The 26377-nt window shown below is 35.2% G+C and overlaps 1 protein-coding gene across 1 annotated transcript in view; it reads right to left on the bottom strand.

Annotated features, from left to right (window-relative positions):
• DPYD (dihydropyrimidine dehydrogenase) overlaps positions 1 to 26377 on the bottom strand; it is an 802992-nt gene that overhangs the window by 302052 nt on the left and 474563 nt on the right. The window lies entirely within an intron of this gene.

Below are 26377 nucleotides of genomic sequence, written 5' to 3'. Positions count from 1 at the left end.
GAAAGAAAGAAAGAAAGAAAGAAAGAAAGAAAGAAAGAAAGAAAGAAAGAAAGAAAGAAAGAAAGGAAGAAAGGAAGAAAGGAAGAAAGGAAGAAAGGAAGAAAGGAAGAAAGGAAGAAAGGAAGAAAGGAAGAAAGGAAGAAAGGAAGAAAGAAAGAAAGAGAAAGAAAGAAAGAAAGGAAGGAAGAAAGAAAGAAAAATAAATAAAGTATAAATCCTTTCTTTTTTTTTTATGATGTTATGTTAGTCACCATACAGTACATCATTAAATCCTTTCTTTAAAAAAAAATTAGATCTGGGTCTGAGATTTCTCATCTCCAATTCCATGGTGTTACTGGGTCGGTGGCATTTCCCTCAGATCTTGCAGGTCAGAATAGAGACCTTGAGCACATGACAGGGTGGTGGGCTCTGGTGCTTTATTCACTGAACATCTACTATGTGCCAGGAACTATGCTAAGTTCTAGGTATACAAGAGGGAAGAAAACAGATGTGATACTGGCATGTATACCCCAAGACTATGGTCTGGTGGGGAATAGAAACATTCAAAGAATACAACAACATGGTGTAGGACTATGAACTGCTATCAGTACAGCAAATAGGTTGCTATGCTAAATAAAGAAGCAAATAAATAAACAAACAAATAAATAAAATAGTGAGGATTTAAAACAAATCACCCTTTCAGGTAACAGTTCCTCACAGAAGTGACCTGCAAGTGGGAATCTGACAGCTGGGTTGGAATTTGTTGGGTTATGAATGGCCAATTTCAAGTAACAGGGATATCACGTACCAAGGCCCAGATGCAGTGAGAAATAGTCATGTTTATATACACAAAAGACTAGTTTTGCTGTAAGGTAGTAACTAAGGAGGGAATGAAATGAGATGCTGTCAGAGAAGAAGACAGTAGTCACAGTAAAATGTTGATCCTAGCAAGAGAAACCCTATTGAGATGATTTTACTGGGGATGACTAAAAAACTCTCTAGCTCTCCTATGCTGGCTGTAGGTCCATTTTCTTTGCCTCGAGGATGGAGTTAAACAGAACTGAATTCTTGATTTTATTCAAGTGGGTAGGTAACCACACATCCATCGTGTAAGCTCCTTTTCTGTCTGGTTCATAGTCTGGCCAAGTGGGAGGAGGGGTATGATTATGGCTAAGCAGAGTGGGTGGAAGGAAAGCAGCAACTTCTTTTGTTCCTTTCCTTTCAGACCTGATATTATCCTAAAGAAGAGAGAACAAAATGACATTGCATCCCTCCTGCTGGGGAGAGTGCAGAATTGGTCATGGGCAATTGTGAGCGCTGAGCTGACATAGTACCCTGGTGACCTGAACGAGTTAATGCATTGTCCAGAAGCTCTAATTTACAACCAGGAAGAATCTGGAGCATTGAGAGGCGGATTGAATAGGTCCATTTTTACCCATTGTGATTTCAGTGACAGGTCCAGTTTGCTCTAGTCTAAACTGACTCACCAAATCATGCATTCAGACAATTAAATCACTGACCCTTCGACATGTTGTAGAATCTCTGCAATGTAACACAGCACTGTCACTTCAGGTTCCAGCTTAATGTGCTCTTTACTTTCCAGTCCTCTTCTCTTTTCAGGCATTTTGCACGAAAAGTCTTCTTTGACACTCATTTTAAAATAAGATATTAATATTGTTTTTTATCTTTCTATTTAGCCTATGAATGCAATACCTACCCTATAAGCTTGTAATAAAAACAGAGATACAACCAGAAATACAGCTAATCCTTTGATTCTAAGATTTGTACTTCTTTAACACACCAATACTAGGTCATATCTGTTTGTCTCTTTGTAGAACTTTCTTAATGTATAATCATTACATTTATTTTTACCTACTGATGATAAAACACAACTCCAATGAAATATATAGCCAAAAACAATTAAAAGAAAATGCTTCTAGAGCAGTTCATAAAACTAATAGAGATTATATCTGGAAAAAACTTAGTATTCTTTCAATCAAAGGACATGTGGAAAAGTAGTCCGTATAATAACAGGTGTTCAGGGGTTACGTGGGAAAGCTCCAGAACTTCTGCGAGGCTGGTTCATGCAGAAACGGCCATGACACTGCTGGATGGAAACAGGATGGAAATGTGTCTACACGAGTAGAGATAACAATTGAGAATGGTAGTTAGAATACTCTTGGCAAAGAAAACATAGACAAGCTACAGATAAGAAAGAGAAACCTAGTTAGGAAACAAGAGCTGCTAGACTCTGAGAGAAGGATCCTTTGGCCCCACTGGTTAAACTGTGTCACCAGAACCACAGTACAGAGAAAATGGAAATGGTTATAGTACTATACATCTTTTATTATTTGTTATGCAAATATTTACAGTGAAATTCTCTATAACACTCATACAGGGTTTGGGCTCGTAATTCTGACAGGATCCTTTTGCCATGTTCATTAAGATCAATTCTAAAGAGCCTTCTTCCCCTTCTCCAGACACCGATATTAGCATATGATCTAGTGGGCCCACGTTCTAGATTCTAATGTACACAGTGAACGAAACCCTTTTCCAAATGCCGTTTCATTGAAGGTTAAATCTTTCTTAGAGTTTTCTACAACATACAAGCCTAAACAATTAAGAGTTCCAGGCTGGCCATTGGAGCTTCCCATATGATCTTTATTCTTATGTGTTCCAAATGCACAGACTAACCAATTCAGTTTTTCAGATTTGAAGTGTTTTTGTATTTAAAAATATATAAGGTTATGACAATAGAATCACATTTATTGAATATAAATTACATGGATAATGAGTCTGCCTTGGAAACTTAGGGCATGTGATAACTATGCTTACGGTAGTATATTATAAAAAATTGATAAAATTTTTTGGAGAATTTATTCATCAATTTAAAATCCCCTGACAATAAATATGTGTTCATTTGGCATACATAATTAATTTTGTTTTATTAAATATAGATTAAAATCAGCAGGATAACTAGATGTTACCCAAATATTTCAACTTAAGAAAAACAAATGCAAAATATCTGGTCTCCTCCTTACAACAATACAATATAATAAATTATTAAACTGATCTTTTTATTAAACTGATGATTTGCTTATTTAGAACCTTTTGGTAGAACACAATTAGGCAAATCAAGATATTTCAGTATATCTATAAAAGCAACAATTATCAAAGTAGACAGCAGAATTATTGTATTGTCTTATTAATTAAATATTAGCCAGGAATATTTTATTACTAAAACTATAAAGGTATCAAAAGAAAAGAAAAAATTAGAGATTTCTACTCTCCTTTAATGACCACAACTTTTTGAAGATGTAATCTCCTGTAATGATCCAACTCTCTGTTACTCCAGAGGAAAATTTAGAAAAGACATTTTATAGAAACAGATGTCTATGATTAGTAAGTTCTCATATATGGTTGTGCTTCTACATTATGGATAAACTTCAATGTAGATAAAAGTTTATCTGGCATTTTACAAAACAGACATCATCCAAGCATGCAATAGCTTTATTCCAATCCCCTCACTCTGGTCAAATCCTTCTGCATAAGATCCTAAAAATGTTCTCACTTGAACCTTTGACAGAATTCTTTTAATTATTCCCTTTTTCAAAGTTTCATTCCTTGCTTGCATTTTAACTCCATAATTTCATACACATTATACATACTGGATGCAGTTAACTAAAAAATAAATCTACATCTTCTGAATTCTTTACAACTACAATCAAAGAACTTGTGAAGCAAAAATAAAAAATCGTAACATATGTTACTTTTGAGTGGTGCACACAGATGTTTGTTACGCTATTTTCTATAATTTTCACTATTTTCTTTTTTTTTAAATTAAAAGCATTAATTGAAACTCGTGTTTATTGAATATAGGCTATAAAAGAAGGGTTGTAGAACCAGGAGTGGGCTGAGAGTTGGAGAGAACAGAGAGGAATTAAGAGGCAAGAGCTCATGGAGACGTCAAAAAGCACATGCAATGGAGGAGACAGAAAGCAGGGGCTTTAGTTCGGATAACAGTATCTCAGCTTTCAAGATGGTAGAGGTGGGACCTCTCCTTGGGAAAACAAGACCAGGCTCTGTCTATGGAAGAAAACTAGTGAGACATGATGACAAAAATAACCAGGGGATAGAAAGTCAAGATATGGTAACGAAAACCACAAGCATTGATGTTAAAGTTGCCTAGGATGATGGCAGATAAAGACTAAAAGTCATATGATAAAGTTCTCATGGATATTTGGAGGTGAGAAGGAAGAAGAGAAGGCAAAGGACCCATGTGGCTGTAGGACAGGAAGAATGTGGCTTAATCTCATGGCATATGGCTCAATGGCAAGGCATAGTTGATTACATACTTAGCAGTGGAAGAGGGAATCCAGAAGGGTCTGGATACAACTACTGGCTTGAGAATAGATAAGTAGATGTGTAGTGGTGGGGAGGGGAGGCAGGGAGAATGGAAAAACAATGACTTCAATTTGAGAGAGTTTTGAAGAATGCTCCCCTTTTTTAGAGGAAATAGATATTTTATTGAGGTAGATATTAGGAATCCAGGAAAATATTAAGGTTATCAGGAGATGTCAAAAGGATACAGGTTTCAGAGGGAAGAGTAAATAGAAGGAAGTTCCTCTAGGAAAGAGCAAATTTAAGTCCTATCGGGTGATAACTGATTAGAGGGAAATAACCTGCAGCAATGGTGCAGGACTCTTATGAAAACATAAGGAGTGTAAATAAATCAGTACCTGTTCATATTCAGGCCATTTAAGACTATTTAGGATTTTGTTTTATATAATGTTCTTGCAAATGTCTATGACATGGGCGATTTCAGATTCAGACTTGGTAGAAGGACTTCATCATCAATGCACTACAGAATATGCAAATTAGGTTGTTTTGATCCTGCATTATTTCATATTTAATCTTCAAACATGTTCTTTGGGAAAATTCTTATTAACAACCACTGACTTTGGACACCATGACACAAAAGGAGAGGCATAGAGCCAAGGATTTGTTCTGTATTTTCTTGTTCATTTTTGAAATTAATTATCTAATTGTCAGTATATCCACCTGAAAGAGAAGCTTTCTGATATTGGAAGTGTTGAGAATTAGACAAAAATGACCTTTTTTCCCCCCTCATTATCACCTCAAGACCCAACATAAACCAACTCCTATTTTTGCTTGGCCAAATGACTGACATTTCTGTGTGCCCAAAGATCTATACCTTCATCACAGACAAGCTATAATACAAAACTCCTGTTTGTCTATTCTAGGAAATTACTAAGAAAACATAACCCCAATCCTTCACTCTACACTAGGTACCAAAATAATTTCACAGCTGATTTAAAACTCTTACCCTCATCTTCATGCCCCAAGTGCAATGTGACCTGTCTAGCCAGGAAACTAACAGAGCATTCCCTCCCTTCCTCTTTCTGCAGTGTGTTCTCCAGCTCCCAGCAGTTGTCTGTTCCCACAGTTAACCTCACAGACAAGATAAAGCTTTCTTGCCCAATGAAGCAAGAAGAAAAAATCTCTCTCTGAAAATGTACCTCTGTCTCAAAATTTTTTTCCAGAAATAGATATTAATCCTGCCCCTTTGCCCACTCAGCCAATAGTCAAAGAACCTCAGAATATAGAAATTCTCAGTAATTTTCTATGTTGCTCCCATCAAACCATTTCATTACATATGACTAAAATGGAGTAGGGAAGAGAAAATAGTATGTATTCACCTCTGGAATGATCTCATATATTTTCTGAGCAAGAGATCCCACTGGCTTCTCTTATGTGCAATTCAAAGATGCCTAGAGAAATGACTAAGTATTTATGGTTCAGTTAAAATGTAAAAGCGTTTTCTTCTACTACTCAATACCTACTGCAAAAATACTACTGCAATGTAAGTTACATATTACAAAAGTGATTTCTCAGCCATAGGGAGAGATCCATTTAATCAAATCATTGTCAGAAATGTACCATCTTCAGGGTTGCGATAAGATCCCCAACCTCTTTGTTTAGGATGGGACTGGGACTTGCCCAAGTCCATATAGTTGGCAACAGAACTGTGAAAGACTGTAATTTTCCCAGATGCTGGCCCAGCATTTATTCATTTATTCCCTTACCTCCACTGATGTTCCCCCAAATCCATCCTTCCCATCCCCCTGGCCAAACTGCAGGCTTCCTAGTCTATGAAACAGTTGCTTGAAATTCTTTTGGAAAGAAAGTCAGTTCTTCAAATTCTAAACATGAAAAACAAACAAAAAGACCCCCCCAAAGTTAATAGTCAACAAATATTTATTTATGTGATTATAATGTACCAGGCACTGTAGAACAAAATTAGTAAGATGGAAGGAGTGAAGGTAGAAAGGCAGATTTTGTTCATAGAGGGACGTTTCAGAGTTTGAGCTCATTACTTATAAGTAACAAGGGGATTATGTACTAATACCCAGCTAAGACTGAAAAGTCCAATAGATCAGCCAAGAAACAACTAAAAGCAAAACAACAAAATCTATCTATCAAAATCTATCAAAAAATAACTTGATAACATCTCTTACACAAATAAATGATTCATATAATTTGAAAATAAACACATTCAAAATCTAACAAGTCCTTAATTTTTTTTCAGGGTGTGTAGGTGTTTTTAAGTTTGTCATGTGAGTACCAGTAAGGAAGGTTTCTTTTCAAAATGTGCATATGGTTATGACAAAACCGCTGTATTAATTTGAATTGAGAAAATGGCTTGCTTTGTTAATGTTGGGTAAATAAGGTATTATAATTTTTAAAGCATTTAGAAAATTTTACAAGGATGCAAATGACAACAAAATATCATCTCAGGAAAATTTAAGAGCATAAGCAGTAAAATAGTGAGCATTTTTAGAAGTGGATATGAGACACAAATTTGGATTTTGGTAGAATTAATACAAATTACTATGAAGCTTTTATAACTGTGCAGAGAAATGTTGAATGTTTAGCTCAAACTATTAATCAGTGTAACATGATACATATCTTAGTAAATTTGAGTTAATGAAGACAATAAAATTGTACTATGAGTATGATTGGAAAGATGAATATGCTTTATAACTTCTTTTATTTCACATAATCTCATTTTATATTTTACATAATCAAGTTGTATCCCCCTTAAATTTTTAGTAAATCAATAACATATTGGTAAAATATCTTTATATAAGAAATAAAGTTAGCATAAATTAGTCTGCCTTAATCCTAAATGGAAAGAAATATCTATCATAGTTTGCAATTTATTCTTTTTTTCTTTCCTCTTTCTTCATTTTTTTGCTTTTTGCTTTTTTGGTCGGAAGGTATGATTAGGTAGATATTGTCACAGGTGACTGTGTTATCTATTGGAGAGACTAAAAACTTTGGAGTTTGATTCCTGGCTTTGCCCCCTTCTAGCATTTTTATCCTGGGTGAGTTACTTTTTAGTTTTCAGGATTAGTTTCCACATTTGTAAAGTGAGGAAAATAACACCTCCTGTTTAAAATTGTGATGAGCATTAGCGATCAAGTATGTCTATTACTCAGCATAGCAACTGGCACATGATGGATAGTTATTACTAATGAATTTAGTCATCATTAGTTATTATACTCTGATATTTGCAACATATAATTCTAAAGGATGTGCTCCTGGGTTTTAATACTATTCTCTTTGATGCGTTTTATTTGATGGGGGGAGAGGGAAAAGGGAGGATAGCAATAATCAAAAACACGTATCTAGAAAAAGAGGCATGGTGTCCTTAATAAATGTAGACAAACTGAATGCTAATTTGCATAACTTTGGGACCAATATCTCTAACCTTCATTTTTCTCCTTAGTAAACAAACACATTGAGCCAGATGATACTTGATAATTAATGATTCAAAGATTCTCTGGCATTCAAGGACTCTATGATTAACAATTCAGTTATGTTTATTGAGAATGCTAAAGAATGGCAACTCCAGTTTTTTCTACTAACATCAGATTTCCCTCTAAGATTAGAAGGCTGTTCTAGTGATAATTGGGAGTAAATTTTAACATAAATCAGAAAATCACAGGAGCTGCATAGAAGTTCTTTAGTTAGAACTATGCACATCGAATATTGCCCTTGGAGAATTCTAGTGTGTGATTTGATATATTCTATGTAATCAGTTACTGATAGACTTTGACAGATTTGGTCATCTGTTTCCTAGACTCAGCCAACATGGCCTAGGGGACATGGATTTTAAATAAGAATAATAATTTAAACAAAGTATTTTGACAGTTGCCTTAAAAAAAAAAACCTTTTATGACAAGCGTCCTTCATGTTGCTGATTTTTATAGATTATTGAAAATTTTAAGAAATGTCCACTTCCACATGAAATTTAATAAATGTTATAATGTATATGAAAAAGAAGCAGTTGAACTGGACTGGGCATGCGGCATGGTCATAGGAACACCAAGACCATTGTCTTCAGGGAACAGAGACCTATATGCAAAGAATGATAAGATAGGGTGATATACACATTGATAGGAGTATGATTATCCTTCCCCACATCTGGTTCCTCTAATCAAAATTCTAGTTTACATCTATCTATACACCTTTTTATTTATTTTTTTTAAAGATTTTATTTATTTATTTGAGAGAGAGAATGAGATAGAGCATGAGAGGGGGGAGGGTCAGAGGGAGAAGCAAACTCCCTGCCGAGCAGGGAGCCCGATGCGGGACTCGATCCCGGGACTCCAGGATCATGACCTGAGTCAAAGGCAGTCGCTCAACCAACTGAGTCACCCAGGCGCCCTATACACCTTTTTATATCTGTAAAAATTACCTATATGTGAATCAGTCCTTTTCAGAATGTAGAAAAAGTGAAGCATGAGGGTCCAAGAGAAAAAAGAGAAATAATTCATAGCAGAATAGGCTTAGGAGTTTTTGCCAGATAATCTTGGGAAAGACAATACAAAATGGAGCCTTAGAATTAAAACTGACCCCTAGAAGAATTTATTCATTCATTTTTCCTAAGAAATATTAACTGAAAAAAAAAAAGATACACTAATTGAGCTCCTACTATGCACTAGCTACCATTCTAGGAGGTTGAGATTCGGGAACAAAAGAGAAAAAATTAAAAAGATATCTACCCTGATGAAACTTATACTCTAGAGAAGGAATAAATTTTGTGAGAAAGGAGACCCTGTCTTTCTAGTTCAATACTATGTTCTAAAATAGTGTCTAATACTTAGTATATATTGAAAAAAATATTGGTAGAATAAAATAAAAATAAAGAGATATTTTCAATAGTAAAGAGTATTATTGGGGTTTGGGATAGGAGACTGCCTTCCACATGATGGTCAAGGAAGGCCACTGTAAGATGGTACCATTTGAATTAATAATTTATGTCCAAATCTCTTACTTTTTATAAGATCGAATTACATCAGTGCTAGAGTATTTGATATTGTCCCACAGATATCAAACACTGTGACATGTATTTCTTTGATTTTTCAGTTTGGGTGACATCTATTACTCTGTCTTTCAACTTCACTGATTCTTCCCTCTGCCATATCCAGGCTCCCATAAAACCTATTCCATTAATTTTTCATTTCTGACACAGTATTCTTCATTTATTTCCATTTGGATCTTTTTAATACTTTATAACTCTGATAAAATTCTGTATGTTCCCATGAATGCTCTTCCACTGGATTTGTTTTTCACATTTATCATGGTAATTTTAAAGTCTCTATCTGATAATTCCATTTCTATCTCTGGATCTGCTTCTACAGACAACTTGCAAGAAAACCTTCTTGACACTGGGTCACATTGTTTTTTGTTTTTTTTTTTTTCATGTCTTATAATTTTTTATTGTATTGTATTATTTATTGTATAGTTTGTACAAAAGAACAGTAGAAGGATGATTGGATGATTCAGTTGGTTAAGCGTCTGACTTTTGATTTTGGTTCAGGACATGATCTCAGGGTTGTGAGATGGAGCCCCAAGTTGGGCTCCAGGCTGGGCATGGAGCCTGCTTAAGAGTCTCTCTCTGCCTCTGCTCCTCCCCCTGCCAGAAAGAACAGTAGAGACGTACATAAATAATAATTACCCCCAGAAAAGGGTGCACCTCTTCTATTATTAGGTTGCTAATGTAGGAGACTGAGTTGATGAAATCTGTTGTTGAGTCTGGGCTTTGTTGTGGTTTTCCTTAGATTCAGCTTTCCACTGGCTTCAAACATTTTGATGGCTGAATCAGAACTCTTCTTTTCAGTAGGACTTGGGAATCGAGCCCCAGAAAGCCTCCAGAGTCTCTTTACTATGATTAGGCCAGCCACCAACTTTCCAAACCGTGGGGTATCTTTTGCTGCTTACAGACCAGCTGCCAGCTTTTTGTGTTGCTAAGGAGTTCTCTGGGCTCTGCAGTCCCACACTGGCTTTCTGTGCTTCAGAATATCTTTCTGCTGAGCTTCCCTTCCTTAAACCTTCAAAAGAGCCACTGCAGCTCAATCGGCAAAGGCCTAGAATGCCTTGCAGCCCAAGCCTTCAGCAGGGATCTGCCCTGTAACTGGAGAAGGCTGTGCTTACCTTAGGAAGGCTCTCTCTGTTAGGCTGCTTTGGCCCCACATCTGGTAGGCTACTCAATTAAGTAACATGGGAACGAGTTGGTTGCTAAAGGCTGACAAGGTCTGTGTCTGGGCTCCTTATGTTTTCACACATCAGACCACTCCAAACACATCCATTAAATGTTCTTTAAAATTTCCCTGGTTTCAGGGGCACCTGGGTGGCTCAGTCGTTAAGCGTCTGCCTTCGGCTCAGGTCATGATCCCAGGGTCCTGGGATCGAGCCCCTCATCCGGCTCCCTGCTCCGCGGGAAGCCTGCTTCTCCCTCTCCACTTCCCCTGCTTGTGTTCCCTCTCTTGCTGTGTCTCTCTCTGTCAAATAAATAAATAAAATCTTTAAAAAAAATAAAAATAAAAATAAACCAGTAGGAAAAATACCAAGAAATGTGTGTGTGTGTGCGTGTGCGCGTGTGTGTGTATAAAACTTTAATGAATCTATATCCATCTCCCTAATCTTGGTCAGCTTCTTCCGACCTTGATCTTTACATTCTCAAAACTTTTTTTTTTTTTTTTTTTTTTTGGTTAACAAAATCTCTGACACTCAAATTATTATCTTAGAAATGTGCTGAAAGTTGGGGGTGCCTGGGTGGCTCAGTCGTTAAGCGGCTGCCTTCGGCTCAGGTCATGATCCCGGGGTCCTGGGATCGAGCCCCACATCGGGCTCCCTGCTCTGCGGGAGGCCTGCTTCTCCCTCTCCCATTCCCCCTGCTTGTGTTCCCTCTCTCACTGTGTCTCTCTCTGTCAAATAAATAAAAAAACAAAAAAATTCCCTGGTTTCTCTATGATGACTTCCTTACCCTCTCACCATTCCTGCAGGGTGCAAAGCAGTCATGTGTTTCTTCTCTCTGAAAAAGAACTTCTCATTCTCAGGAATTTAGTTCATGTAGGTTAATTTGCATTCTCAGATCTCTGCTATTTTTTTTAAGATTTTATTTATTTATTTGAGAGACAGAGAATACAAGCAAGGGGGAGGGGCAGAGGGACCAACAGACTCCCCACTGAGCGCAGAGCCTGATAAGGGGCTTGATCCCAGGACCCTGAGATCATGACCTGAGCTGAAAGTCAGATGCTTTATTGACTGAGCCACCCAGGTGCCCCTCTTCTAGGTTTTTAAAAACCGAATTTTGCAGTTTATCTGACTTGTTCTGCTTGTTAGGGTGGGAGTGGCAAGTTCTCTGGTTTTCTACATCCAAAGGAGAAGTAGAAGTCCTGCCTGAATGTCAAAGTCACAATCTAACCATACTGCATCTATCCTGGCTGTTTGAGTTTGAGTTGGGAAATTCGTAGAAAGTGTTAAGCAGAGACAAAGGCAACAACTCTGCATCAAGACATGACACAAAACTCTGCAGTTAAATAATAGGTATGAAAGTATATGAAATGTGAAGTATTTGAGGTGCAATCGTAGTCTAGGTAACAAGAAGAATTATTGGTATGTAGTGTTATAGGTCATTGTTTCTGTCGAGTTCTACACTGTTTCCAACAATTCATTAAAAAACTGATCACACACATAGCTTTTCCAATCTGTAAATGTGTTCACTTCCTACATTAAGGCACCTTCCCCTGTACTTTGTAAACCCAGAGCCATAACTAAATTTACAATTTAAACTAAATCAAGCACAAACAGTCACTGATCATTTTAATACTGGGGGTTTCAAAGGACACATTATGAAGAAATTAAAATGCAAAAAGCAGCACAAAGTTAAATTAAATTATTTATTATGGAAAGATTAGTCAATCTAGTTACTTCCCTAAATTTTGCATGAATAAAATATTACACAAAATTTCCTTTTGGGTGATCAGTATATAGATCAGAAACTCCCTGAAGAAGCTATATTAATAAAGTTAACTCATTCCTTATTAATGCTCCAGGCATTTTAACAACATGTGAAGTGTAATACCCACCTCAAAAATGACTTTAATGGTAAGTTACTTCTTTGCTTCACATATACAATGGATAATTAGTTCAGGAAAAAAATCTCAAAGGGAGAAAAAATAGCCAACTGTGAAATTCACAAATACTTTTCTTGGATTGGGTACAAATGCTATTCAGGCCAATACCAGGGATGCATAAATTCCTTCTATCCTATTTACAATCCAGTCTTGATTAGTTAGGAGCTCATTTTCCAGTTTGTGAATTATCTAGGTCTTTGATTCTTCTCTTCCCTCTGGCTGATTACCTTTACCATTTCTCTGCTCATTAGCACCTCCACCAGAAGGGGAAGAAAATCCAGGTGAAAAGAAAAAGCGAATCATACATGAACATTTTTGAGTACTCTGAAGCTTGACTTTTAAGAAATAATGATTTTCTATTGTGTATATACGTCAGATGTTCTGTTATCAATTTGAAATTCTATTTGAAATTCTACCATTTACAATCTGAGAGAAATCCTTGAGAAATTACTTACCTTCATCTAGCTATTAGATTATAGTATGAAATGACGATGATATTCATGCCTTCCTTACAAAGTTATGAGATCAACACTGAGAAATAGAAATTTGTGTACTACAAATGGCTATACAAAATTAATAAGTTATTATGTTCTGAATTCCTAAAATCCCTTTTTCAATTCTTGCTTCTTTGCCTTGGGAAAAGGCTCATTGCCAAAAGATGTTTGCTTTTTTCTTTTTCTTCTGTTTTTTTTTTTTTTTTTAATCTTTGCTTTTATCTTTAACATGATTATGAAATGCACTCTTGGTATAAAACTAGAAGATACTGGTAAAAGTATCATATTGTTATTGATGAATTCCATTCATTGTCTTCCCTGTTACTGAAATGGATAATTGCAAGTTGCCTGTATAAATATGTATTATTCCTACTAAAATGGCCCTCATTCTAATGTATATTTTCATAACTTTGGTTCTTAAAATGAAGATAAATCCCACAGAATACAATTTTCAGTCATTTGGAGGGTTTATTGTACATGTTTGTTCTATCAAAGTTTACCTCACTTGTAAGAATGTTTGGTTTGCCTGGTCATTAAATTAGTTGTTCAAGGCCTCTGTGACCATTCTCCTTTCAGGTGGTTTACAATTAATTAGATCTTATTTGTGGGTCTCAGATACAGCCTCAAATTCTGCTTAAATGGAATCAATTATCCAACCATAAATAATGGTTAAAAATGAAAAACAAGTCATTATAGCACAGCATACAAACCTTTAAAACAGCACCGCTAAGGGTTTTTTTGTTGTTTGTTTGTTTGTTAGTTTTAACTATCTTAAAAAAATAAAGAGAATACTTTCAAGTACATGTCTTAAAAGACTTAAGGGGAAAATATGAAAAGAGTTCCTTGTAAAAAATAAATCTCTGGAATATTCCCTGTAGGGTATAATGTAAAAGAATAAAATGCCTAGTGGCAAAAAAAGAAGCTGGGGGCAAAATGTTGTCTATCAGCAAGCTCCCATCCCTCCCCCAAAAGTAAAATAGGATAAGTAGTTTGTAACAAAGTAAATGCAACACATATAATTGTAGTACCTTATGATGTTAAATAAAAACCTTTATATTACCTCCTACTTTTAAGTCTGTCATAAAAAAAAAACTGGTGCTTTTTTCTAAGATGTTTTTAAATGGGCCCTTTAAGATAAAAATATATATTTTAGGCACTTGCAGGGGGCAAGGGGAGGAGAGTAGAAGGTTTTACTTTACCCTTTCTCTCTCCTGGTTTCTTGAATATTTTAGGAGAAGAATGCATTTGAGTTGAGTTCTCCACAAAAACAGAATGATGAGAGATTACCAAATTGGTATTAAGTAAGTGGGCCTACTGAACAAAACTCCAGCTGTTTGAGTATGGACTTGGTTTCATTTTATGACATGGTCTGGTTATGTAACAAAAATATATAATTTATAAATTGTTTCCATTGCCTCTGTCATGAGCTAATTTATACCAAAAAAGAGTTTAAATTCAATGCATCATCACCATCCCCAGGGTCTCTTTCAACATGGTTCAATGTGTTCCACGCCGTACTTCCAAATGGAGGAGACAATATTGTTACCCAAAAGGCAGCCTGACAAATTACAAAGTAAAGGGGAGTTTGAGAAAAAGTATGTTGTAGGCAGTTATTCTGGGGCTTCTTGTTCTCCATTAATCTATTGGTATATTTTTATGCCAGTATCACCCTATCTTGATTCCTGTAGTTTTAAAATATGTTTTGAAATGAGAAAGTTTTAGACTTCCAAACTGGTTCTTTTTAAATGGTTTTGGCTACTGTAAATTCCATAGGAATTTCAAAATCAGCTTGTGAAATTCCACCAAAAAAATAATGCTAACATTTTGATTAGGATTACATATTATCTTTGCATCAGTATGGGGAAACTTGACATCTTAACAATACAAACTCTTCCAATCATTGAACACAGTATAGCCTCCCATTTATTTAGGTCATCTTTCATTTCTATCAGTAATATTTTGTAGTTTTCAGAGTTCATGTCTTTCACATCTTTGTCAGATTTATCCCTATTTTATGTGTCTGCTGCTATTGATATATTAATATGATATATTTATTTCAGTTTCTAATTGTCTATTGCCAGCATATAAAAAGTATGATTGATTTTTATAAGTTGATCTTGTGTCTTGTAGCCTTGCTAATAAACTCATTTATTATTTAAAGTAGTATTTTGACAGGCCATGACCAGGATGAGGTGAGTTAGGCATTCTCCTGGGGTATAGAATTTAAGAGAGTACAAGAAAAGTTGGTAATAAATACAACGCTATTTTAATGCAATATTTTTAAAAAATCAAATCTGAAGGCGCCTGGGTGGCTCAGTCAGTTGTCTGCCTTCAGCTCAGGTCATGATCCCAGAGTCCTGGGATAAAGCCCCGCATCGGGCTTCCTGCTGAGCAGGGAGCCTGCTTCTCCCTCTGCCTGCCACTCCCCCTGCTTGTGCTCTCCCTCCCTCTCTCTGTCAAATAAATACATAAAATCTTAAAAAAAAAAAAAATCAAATCTGAAAACAACAGCCTGTAAGCTAGCTGCCTGCTTTTGTAAATAAAGTAGTTTTTATTGGTACATTTAATCACATTTTCTACATAAACAATCATGTCATCTGTGAATAAAAAAACAGTTTTACTTCTTCCTTTGAAATCTGCGTATCTTTTGTTGTTGTTGTTGTCATTCTCTTATTTAACAGCACAGAAACTTTAGCACAATGTGGAATGGAAGTGGTGAGAGCAGATACCCTTATCTTATTTCTCTTAGAAAATATTCAGTCTTTCACCATCACCTATGATGGGTTTTTTGGGTTTTTTGTTTGTTTTTACTGCTTTTCACTAGGTTAAGGAATTACCCTTCTATTCTTAGTTTGCTGAAATTTCTTTTAAATTAGAAACAGATTTTTAGATTGCTTCAATTTTTTGTTTGTTTGGTTTATGGAGATAATTATACAATTTATATTGTTGTTGTCATTGTTGCTATTATTTAGTTTGTCATTTCTGTGAATCACAATATTCTCAAATGTTAAACCTACTTAGAATTTTGGAATAGACCTCATTTGTCATAGTATATTATAATCTTTATATATTATTGGATTATATTTATTAAATTTTGTTTAGAACTTTTGCATCTATGTTCATGAAGGACAATGGTCCATAGGTTTCCTGTCCTGTCTTTGTTTAGTTATGGTACTAGGGTGTTGGCACCATAGATTTAGTTGGGAAGTATTCCCTCTGTATTATTTTTCTAAATGAGTGTGTGTAGAATTGGCATTATTCTTTCATAAATGGTTGGTAGAATCTACTTGTGAAGCCATCTGCACCTGCAGTTTTCTTCATGGAAATGTTTGGAACTATAAATTCAATTTCTTTAACATTATCTATTGCTTCTTGAGTAAGCTTTGATACTTTGTGTCTTTCAAGGAATCTGACCAGTTTATTTGCATAAAATTGTTGATAATATTCTATAGTTTTTCTTTTAATATCCATAGAATCTGCAATGGTGCTACTTCTCTCATTTCCTATACTGATAATTTGTGTTTCTTCTTTCCTTTTTTCTTCATCAATCTGGCTGTTTTATCAATTTCAGTTGTTCTTGCAAGGAATTTTGCAAAGCTTTACTTTCTTTGATATTCTCTATTATTTTTTCTTGCTATCTTACTAATTTCCTCCACTGATCTTCATTATATCCTTATTTTATTTACTTTGAGTTTAGTTTGTTCTTCTTATTCTAGTATTTAGAGGTGAAAGTTGCAATAATTATTTGAGACCTTTCTTCATTTCGGATATATGTGTTTGATGCTATAAATTTCCCTACTAGTAATGCTTTTATGACATACCACAAATTTTAATATTTTATATTTTAATTTTCATTCAATTCAAAATAATTTTAATTTCTCCTATGATTTTTTCCTTTATTCAAAGATTGTTTAGATGTATTATTTATTTTTTAAATATTTTGGGGATTTTCCAAATACATGCCTGTTGTGGTCAGAATACATACCTTGGATGAACTGAATTCTTTAAAATTATTAAGACTTCTTCTGTTGTACAGAATATGGCCTATTTTAGTAAATGGTATGGATGTATTTGAAAAGACTGTGTATTCTGTTGCCATTGGATGGCATGTTCTACAGATGTCAATTAGATAAGTTGATAGCATTTTTCAAATTTTGAATAGCCTCACTCCATTGTTTTATTAATTATTTACTGGTAGGTATGGGAATCAACTGTGGTTCTGAGTTTTTTTTATTGCTCCTTCCTGTTCTATCAGTTTTTGCTTCATGTATCTTAATTTTGTTACTAAGTACATAAACCTTAGGATTGCTATCATTTCTGGATGGATAGACCATTTCATCATTATAAAATGGTACTTTTTGTCCCTGGTAATAATCTTTGATTTGATACCTACTTTGCTATTAATATTACAAGATTTTATTTGATTAGAGTTATCATGGTACATCTTTTTCCATTGCTTCAATTTTCTCCTATTTCTGTCTTCTTATTTAAAATTGTTTTTCTTGTAAGCAGTATATATAGTTGAGTCATGCTTTTTCATCCAATCTGAAAATCTCTGCCTTTTAATTGGGGATGTTTAGACCATTTACATTTAATGTGATTTTGATATGGTTAGGTTTAACTCTATCATCTTACTACAGGGTTTCTATTTGCATTGTCTCTTTTTTATACCCTTTCTTTTCTGTCTTCTTTTGTTTGAGTACTCTGTATGATCCTATTTTATACCTCTATTGTTGCTTTTTAACTATAATTCTCAAGTATTATTTTTATTGGTTGTATAGAGCTTAGAGCATACATCTTTAAGTTATCAGTCTACCTTCAAGTGATTAAAAAAACTTTACATAAAGTGTTAGAAGCTTACAGTAGTATACTTCCATTTCTTCCTCACAAATTTTGTACTATTACAATACAAAATGTATATATTTTATAAAACACAGACTGTTTTATATTTTTGTTTAAACAACCAATTCTCTTATAAAGTGAATTAAATAAAAGTTATTTATGGTTACAGATTCTGGTACTCTTCATTCCTTTGTGTAGATCCATATTTCGACCTAGCATCATTTTACTTTCTGACTAAAACATTTAAAAAAATATTTCCTGTGGTGCCAATCCCTCAGTGATGAATTCTTTGTCTTTTTCTGTTTGAAAAATACACATCTGTATTTTTGAGAGATATGTTGTTGAATTTTGAAATCTAGATTAACAGTTGTCATGTTTTTTGTTTCAGCACTTGAAAGTTGTTGTCTTCTAGCTTGCTTCCCTACTAGTAATGGTAGTAGGGACAACAATATCTGACAACAAATCGAAACAATAAACTTTATATTTATTCTTCTGTATGGAACAGGCTTTTTGTCTTTACTTTTAGAACTTTATCATTGGTTTGATTAATTTGATTATGATGTATTCCTTGGTGTAATTTTCTTCATGTTTCTTATGCCAGGGGCTCAAGTTTCTTGGTTTGTTTGTTTGTTTGGCAGGTGGGAAGGCTTGTAGTTTTATGAAAAACTGGGAAAATTGGGGCCATTTTTTTCTTCAAACTTTGAAAATTCAGTACATATTAGGCCACTTGAAGTTGTCCCTGGCTCATTAACAGTATGTTTACTCCCCACTCCCCAACACTCCCCACCCCCACATGCATTCTACTTTAGATAGTTTTTATTGCTACATCTTTAAGTTGACTTACCATTTTTTCTGCAATGCCTAATATGCTGTTAATAACTACCAGTGTATTTTTCATCTTATTCATTGCAGTTTTCATTCTGGAAGTCTGGTTTAGTGGGGTTTTGTTTGTTTGTTTGTTTGTTTGTTTTTATCTATGTTCCATCTCTTAGTTTTTGAACATATGGAATATAGTTGTAATGACACTTTAATGCATTTACCTGCAATTTTAACATCTCATCAGTTCTGGCAGTTTTAATTGATTGATTTTCCTCTTATTTTGGGTTATATTTTCCTACTTTCTTACATGATACATAATTTTTTAAATTGAAATTCAATTAACCAACACATAGTTTATCATTAGTTTCAGGGGTAGTGTTCAACAATTCATCAGTTGTGTATAACACCCAGTGCTCACCACATCATGTGCCCTCCTTAATGCCCAGAACTCAATTACCCCATCCCCCAACCCACCTCCCCTCCAGCAACCCTCAACTTGTTTCCCATAGTTCCCATAGTTCCCTTTCCCTCTCCAGCTCCCCCCTGCTTGTGTTCCCTCTCTCACTGTCTCTCTCTGTCAAATAAATAAATAAAATCTTAAAAAAAAAAAAGTCTCTCATGGTTTGTCTCCCTCTTTGATAGGTAATTTTTAATTGAATGCCAGACACTGTGAAGTTTATCTTATTTGGTCCTAGATATTTTTGTATTCCTATATTCTTGAATTTTGTTCTGAGTTGCAGTTAAGTCACTTGGAGATATTTTGATCCTTTCTTGCTTTTAAGGTTTGTTGGGCATGACTAAAGCAGTGCTCACCCTATGGCTAATTGTGAAACATAGGGCTTTCCACTCTGGCTAGCAGGAAGAGTCATTATTCCCAGATCCATTTAAGAACTGAGTACTAGTCCCTCTAATCCATTCAGAAAGTTCTTTCTGCAGTCCCTCATAATTCACTCACATGCATGAGCTGATCTGTACTCTGATGAATACTCAAGAGAGACCTTCTGCCAGTCTCTGGAATACGCTCTGTTATGTAGCTCTCTGCTTTCTGGTGCTCTGTCTTGTGAATTCTAGCTATCTTGGTCTCTCTGGACTTTCACTTCTGTCTCCTCTACTCAGATCCCTGGGTTCTGCTCCCTGCAATGTGGCCTGGAAACCTTCTTGAGCAATGGTAGAGCTCATTTACTAAGTTTTCCATCTCTCAGTGACTACTATTGTTATTGATAGTAGTCTGATTGTTGTTCCAGGTCTTAAAAACTGTTTTGACTGATGTTCCAAGTCTTAAAAACTGTTTTTTCATATATTTTATAAGTTTTTTTTTTTTTTTATGTTGCTGTTTCAGTTGGGATGGTAAATCCAGTCCCCATTACTCCATCTAAACTGCAGCTAATGTTTTCTTTTAAGAAACTAGGAATATCTTATCTAAAAAAAAAAAAAAAATTGGCTACATGGAGCCAGAAACTAATCACAGAACTATGAGCTACATTATGTATTCTGATTCATTTTGGCTATTCTTGCTTTGTGGAATCAAACATATTTTAAATTTTCTTTGTTTCTATGCTGATACTAAGAAAATAACTCATTATTTAAGTCTTGTTTTAATTGGAAACTAATTCAAAAGAATGAATGATATTAAAGCACAGAAGTATAATGAATACAACATTGAACGAAGAATCAGACTTTACATTCTATATGACATATAATAAACTCAAGTTCAGAAGAATCACTAAAAAGGATATTTAGTGAGTTAGCTTTTAATTTTTTAGTTGGTAATTATTTCTAAAATACTGACTTTTATGTGAATTGTTCAAAAATGCTTTGAAAATCAACTGGCAATATACTTCAAGAGCTCTAAACATGCTGTTACCTTTGACTTACCAAATCCCTCTCAGAATATTTTATGGAAACTAATTATTATTTTAAGTAGGAATAAAAGCTAAATGCATAAAGGTATCCTATGCAATATAATTTATAATGGTGAGTAACTGCAATGTACCAAACATGTTACATATAATATCTCATTTAATCTGTACAACCTCTGAGAATAGTTATTGTCATTGCACAGATGAGGAAGTTGAGGTTGAGAGTGCCAATAAATAGCAAGTCAGAGGACACGCTGAAATTCAAACCCATTCTGACCTAAAACCTCATGCCTTTAGTTCTTAGACTCTATCAAGTCTAGGAAAATGAAAACAGATATTTGTTAGGATAATTGGATATGGACTGTTTTCCATCCATCCATCCTAACTTTTTAAATTTCCATTACTATTATGATTCATTTTATTTTATTTTTTGTAGACTAGATATTTTTTAAAAAATCAATAAAGTAATGTCATCAGATAACTGTCCGGGATTTCAGCAATGAAGGGAGGTTGGGAAGTATCTATGTCCTCTAGAATTCATGGTGGAAAGAAGGAAGGAGTTTCCTGGGGATATACTAGCCTTCCCTTCAATACCTGCTCTAGCAGTTTCTTAATTTACTTAAAATAAATCAACATGGGGGGGGCACCTGGGTGGCTCAGTCATTAAGCGTCTGTCTTCCGATTAGGTCATGATCCCAGGGTCCTGGGATCAAGCCCCACATCCGGCTCCCTGCTCCGCGGGAAGCCTGCTTCTCCCTTTCCCACTCCCCCTGCTTGTGGTCCCTCTGTCGCTATATCTCTCTGTCAGATAAATATTAAAAAAAAAAATAAATCAACATGGGAATGTGTAGAAATTGACAGAAACAGAGACTTGACAAGGTTAAAAAATTCCAGAGGGAGCAAAGGAGGAACCCCTCCAGTGCAGGGATGCTTACATTTCTGTTGGTAAATATCCTCTTCAGGACATGAGGGGGAAAGGGCCAAGGTGATGTTTATGCTTTATAAGCTCTGTGATAAGAAAGCAATGGTTTAATAAAAAATGAAAGTAAAAATAACAACCCTGTACTGGTCATTGTTGGCCTGGCAACATATATATTATAGTTTTATCTGTTACTAAATTTTATCTTTCTAAATAGATTGAGGAGGAGGTAACAAAATCCCCTTATTCCTAATGAGTGAGACTTAATTATAAATAATCCAAAGAAAAGAAAGCCTGCTTCTGCTGAGTCAGCCTTCATAGTGCCCATAAGAAGACTGAAAGAGTTATAGGGTGATGAACATCCATTGAATAAGCAGTGAGCATTCCTCCTTGCTTAGAGGATACATAGATCCAACTGAATGTCTTGACTCCCTATTTTCAAATACAGAACTTAAGATGGGACCCGGTAACAGTTCAAACCAAGGTCCACATTGAGTCACTGACATTGTTTTCTAAAGTCAGCTACATTCCTGCAAAGCAGTAAGTATTGAGCTATAAAAATGTCCTGTGCTGGGACTAATGACAAAATAATGGTTGGTTGATGACAGACTTCTTTCTTTGTCCAATAAAAAGATTTTGTTTTCTATTTGAGAGTCTGTGGTTAAGAGAGCTCAATATAATTGACCCTCTGAGTGGGTGGGTAAGGGAGGACTGAAATAACATATTACTCTTAATTCCTCAGGTTCTTTAGAGCCAAGTAATGGGAAGATTTTCAGTTCCAGTGACTTCACTTACTAGCTGTGTGACACAGTGCCTTGTGCAATGCAATATTTCAAAAAGTCAGTTTCCTCATCTCTAAACTGAGGAAAAACTCTGCTTCACAGATACATGAAGCCCACAGTTCCTAGCACCTATAAAAGGCTCTCAAGTTCTGATACAGGACTTTTATAAATATTTAATGATGTACGTCAAGGGTTATGAATGATGCTGGTTTTATATGCAGTAGAATTAATTGATGAAGTTTATAAAAAAAAATACACACAACACACACACACACACACACACCGATGTATACTCATTGCATCCATGCCAGAATTTCTGAAATGACTGAACTAGGACAGGGTCTAACCATAAAAACCTTTTCTGAAGCTCCCCAAGTGATTCTAGATGCACCCAGAACTGAGAACCACTGGACATAGGTTCTTATTCTGAGGTCCACAGAATTCTTGACAGAATGCAGGAAATTCATGAGCTTGGATGGGAAAAAATTAGACTTTTATTTTCACTAACCTCTGCTGAAATTTAGTGTTTCCTCATGAATACAACAAACCACAGTAGCACTATCCATACCTGTAACTTTGCACCAATGGAAGCCACAGAAAATCAACATAGAGTTGTCACAGACATCTCACTGTGTCACTGATAGTCACCATTATATGTCAAAATTGCAAGTTATTTGATCTGCCATGAACCTGTGTTTTTAGTGACTTATTAAAGAGGAACATGAGTTACTATATCATATTCTTTAAAATGAGTTGAGCATTCTATTTTAATACAATGGGAATCCTTTGCAAACTATTGAATTGGGTTTTACACATTCAAAAACATTCTGAAGAAAGGCTTTTAGGCTTCACATGGGTATATAAGGAGTCCATGGCACACACATAGGGTTAAGAACTCTGTATTTAGCGGCTATTGGTCAGGAAAACACTTTCAGGAATGCTGATGAAGAACAACTTCTTTGGAATCGTTTTGAACTTAATGTGCGCAATGCTGATTTCTCAGTAATGAACTGAGAAAGGGTTTCAGTAGAATGAGGTGTATTGTAATAGAAGTATATTTACATATCAATTGTTCTTCCTTTATTAATTTCTCTAACAAAGCCATCACTCCCTTTTCTATCTTCACCAGCTAATTCAGTGCTGAATCCCTATCTTTTGCCTAACTCTTACTTTAGCTGCCACAAATGATAGAAAATGTCAGTCTTTGTTTGCTAATTCAGTGTATTCACACAAAATGCAGCATGTATTTTTTTGGTAAAAAAATTTTTTTCGAAGCCTAAAATATACGGTTTCTAAGGCTTTTGCAGTGAGAATGAAAGGATTCACTTAAAATTGATTTCTGTAAGCCCTAATTATACAGTACATTTCATAATAAGCATTGCAAAATCTCAGCTTAGGAACAAAAAAAAGCCTCTTAGTTAGTAATAATTGTCACTACAATGATCAGTGTGCCAAATTTAATTCACAGATAAATAAAAGGAAACCTTGAAAGCTAGGCAGAAGTCTAGTATAAGTGTAGGCTTTGGTGTAACTCTGTGATAGTTAAGAAAAAAGCCCTTACAATATATGTCAGGGGTCTCAATGCCTTTATATTCAAGATGTTCTTCCAGCTGTCTTCTCCAGTTCATGGCCAACTGGTGCCTATTCTCTATGGAAAGAGAGATACTAGCTGCTGATATCAGCTGACCTACATCCCTTTCCCCACAACCCCCAGGATAATTTCTTTTTCAGAAAAGTTAGCCCTTGCTTAGAAGCTGCCACAGTGGGTTGAATTATCTGATCCCTGTCATTAAAGGTGGCAGCCACACACTCGAGAATGATGTGGGAAAACTCCAGTGAGAGTGATAATTAAACTTGGAAAATGAAGGGTCACCTTCTTTCATTCAGCTCATTGGGTTTGGCATCAGAGTAATTCCAAAACAGTGGGGGATATTCTACTCTCAGCATGGCAATATCTAGGTGCAACACATTATTTCTATGGGTTCAAATGGGAATGCCATTTTAATTGTATTTAAAATGTTATCTTTGATATGGGGAATAAAAATGTTAGAAATTAGTTCTAAGAATACAGAAAAAGAATAATGAGTATAATCTAAATGGTGAAAGAATTAGAATCAAGAAATGCAAGCATTGTTTTCTCAGAAGAAAGAGCATTATAGGAGAAGAAAATTGTTTCCAGGGAAATTGAAAAGAACATTGAAATGTGCCTCTTTCTACTTGACTGTGGAATCACAAAGCGAAGGTTTCATCTCAGCTTTCTTGTCTACTTACAGTCATTTCTTGGAGGCCATTATTTAACATTTCACTCCTGCCCAGAAGAGGGTAGACAGAACTTAAGACAAGCCATTGGTGGGAGTTCTGTTCCAGGAAAAATGATGTTTTTTCAGATACATTGGTGTATCTAAATACTATAGAAGCAATATTTGGGGAAATTATATTTCATACTATTCTTATGTTGCATTAAAAAGTAATATTGAAATTTTAAGGGCCTGAAATGATACTGCAGTAAGTACATTAGAGAACACTATCATTAGGAGCACAGATGCTAAAAGCAAGTTTCAAGCTCAAATTCTGGATTCACTGTATATAATAACCCCCCCGATCCATGGAGAATATGTCCCAAGACCCCCAGTGGATACCTGAAACTAAGGGTAGCACTGAATCCTCTCAATACTATGCTTTTTCCTATACATACATACCTACGATAAAGGTTTAGTTTATAAATTAGGCACAATAAGTGATCAACAACAATAACTAATAATAAAATAGAACAATTATAACAACATACTGTAGTAAAAGCTGTGTGAATGTGATCTTTCTCTCTCTCAAAATACCATATTGTACTGTCTTTACTCTTCTCGTGATGATGTAAGATGATAAAGTGCCTATGTGATGAGATAAAGTGAGGGGAATAACATAAGCACTGTGACATAGCTTTAAGCAATGGCTGACTTTCCAACAATACATCAGAAGGAGGATCATCTGCTTTCAGACCGTGGTTGACTGCCGGTAACTAAAACCACGGAAACTGTAGTTGTGGATGAGGGAGGAACCACTGTAATAGCTGTGTAACCCTGGGCATGCTACTTAACTTCTGTGTTTCCTCTCGGTTTTCTCTCTGTGAAATGGGGAAAGTAATAGTACTTACCTTATAAGATTGTTTAAAGACTGAGTGTTAAAATATATAAGGCATTTATAACAGTTCTTAATCTTATAAGAGCTCAAGTTTATGGTTATTATGTTACTGCGTGTTCAGTACCTAGTATAATACTTAAACCTGTAGACCATGTTTAGAAATATATTAATAGGGATGCCTGGGTGGCTCAGTTGGTTTAGCATCTGCCTTCGGCTCAGGTCATGATTCCAGGGTCCTGGGATCAAGTCCCGCATCAGATTCCTTGCTCAGTAGGGAGCCTGCTTCTCTCTCTGCCTGCCACTCCCCCCTGCTTGTGCTCTCGCTCTCTCTGACAAATAAATAAAATCTTAAATATATATATATGTATACGTATAAAATTATTCTTAGGGTTGACCCACTTCTTGTCCTTGTCATTCTGAGAAAAGCTTCACACAAGATTTGGATCTTTTCAAAAACAAATAGCTCAACATAATTGTTATTAGAGTTGATTGTATAATGTGAACACAGAGATGATTTGCAACATCATTTTCAGAAAGTGAAAGATTCCTAATGAACAGATGCTATAGGTTTCATATGGGTCTTAATAGTACCCTTCATATCTGAAGGTTTGACTTGAGAAAGATTATATTCTATGTGCCTAAATTTTGCTTCAATGTAAGAAAACTTTGAAACAATTAGGATTTTCTAAAACATAAAAAACAAAAACAAAGCTTGATGGGTTAGACAATAGTATGATAACAAAAATCCCTCTGTAAGATTTTCTAGTGTATTGGTTTGTGGGAAAACATCCACAAATTTCATTAGATTTTAAAATATTTATCATTGGAATACTTAAACCATTCCAATTTGTCTTTGAATCTTTTCTACAAATAAAGACACACATGGCTCAAACCTCAATCTCCATTCATCACCAGCTCTGAGAGAGAAAGTAAGGGGGCAGGGGTAATGAGTGTGTGTATGTGTGCGCACGTGTGTGCACTGAGGTGAGGGAAGGAGAAAAAAAATGAATGAATGACATCAAGGACAACTCTAACCATA

This window comes from Mirounga leonina, unplaced genomic scaffold, assembly GCF_011800145.1.
Source record: "Mirounga leonina isolate KUSES-001 unplaced genomic scaffold, KU_Mleo_1.0 Mir_173, whole genome shotgun sequence".
Lineage (NCBI taxonomy): Eukaryota > Metazoa > Chordata > Mammalia > Carnivora > Phocidae > Mirounga > Mirounga leonina.
This window is presented reverse-complemented; position numbering and strand designations above follow the sequence as displayed.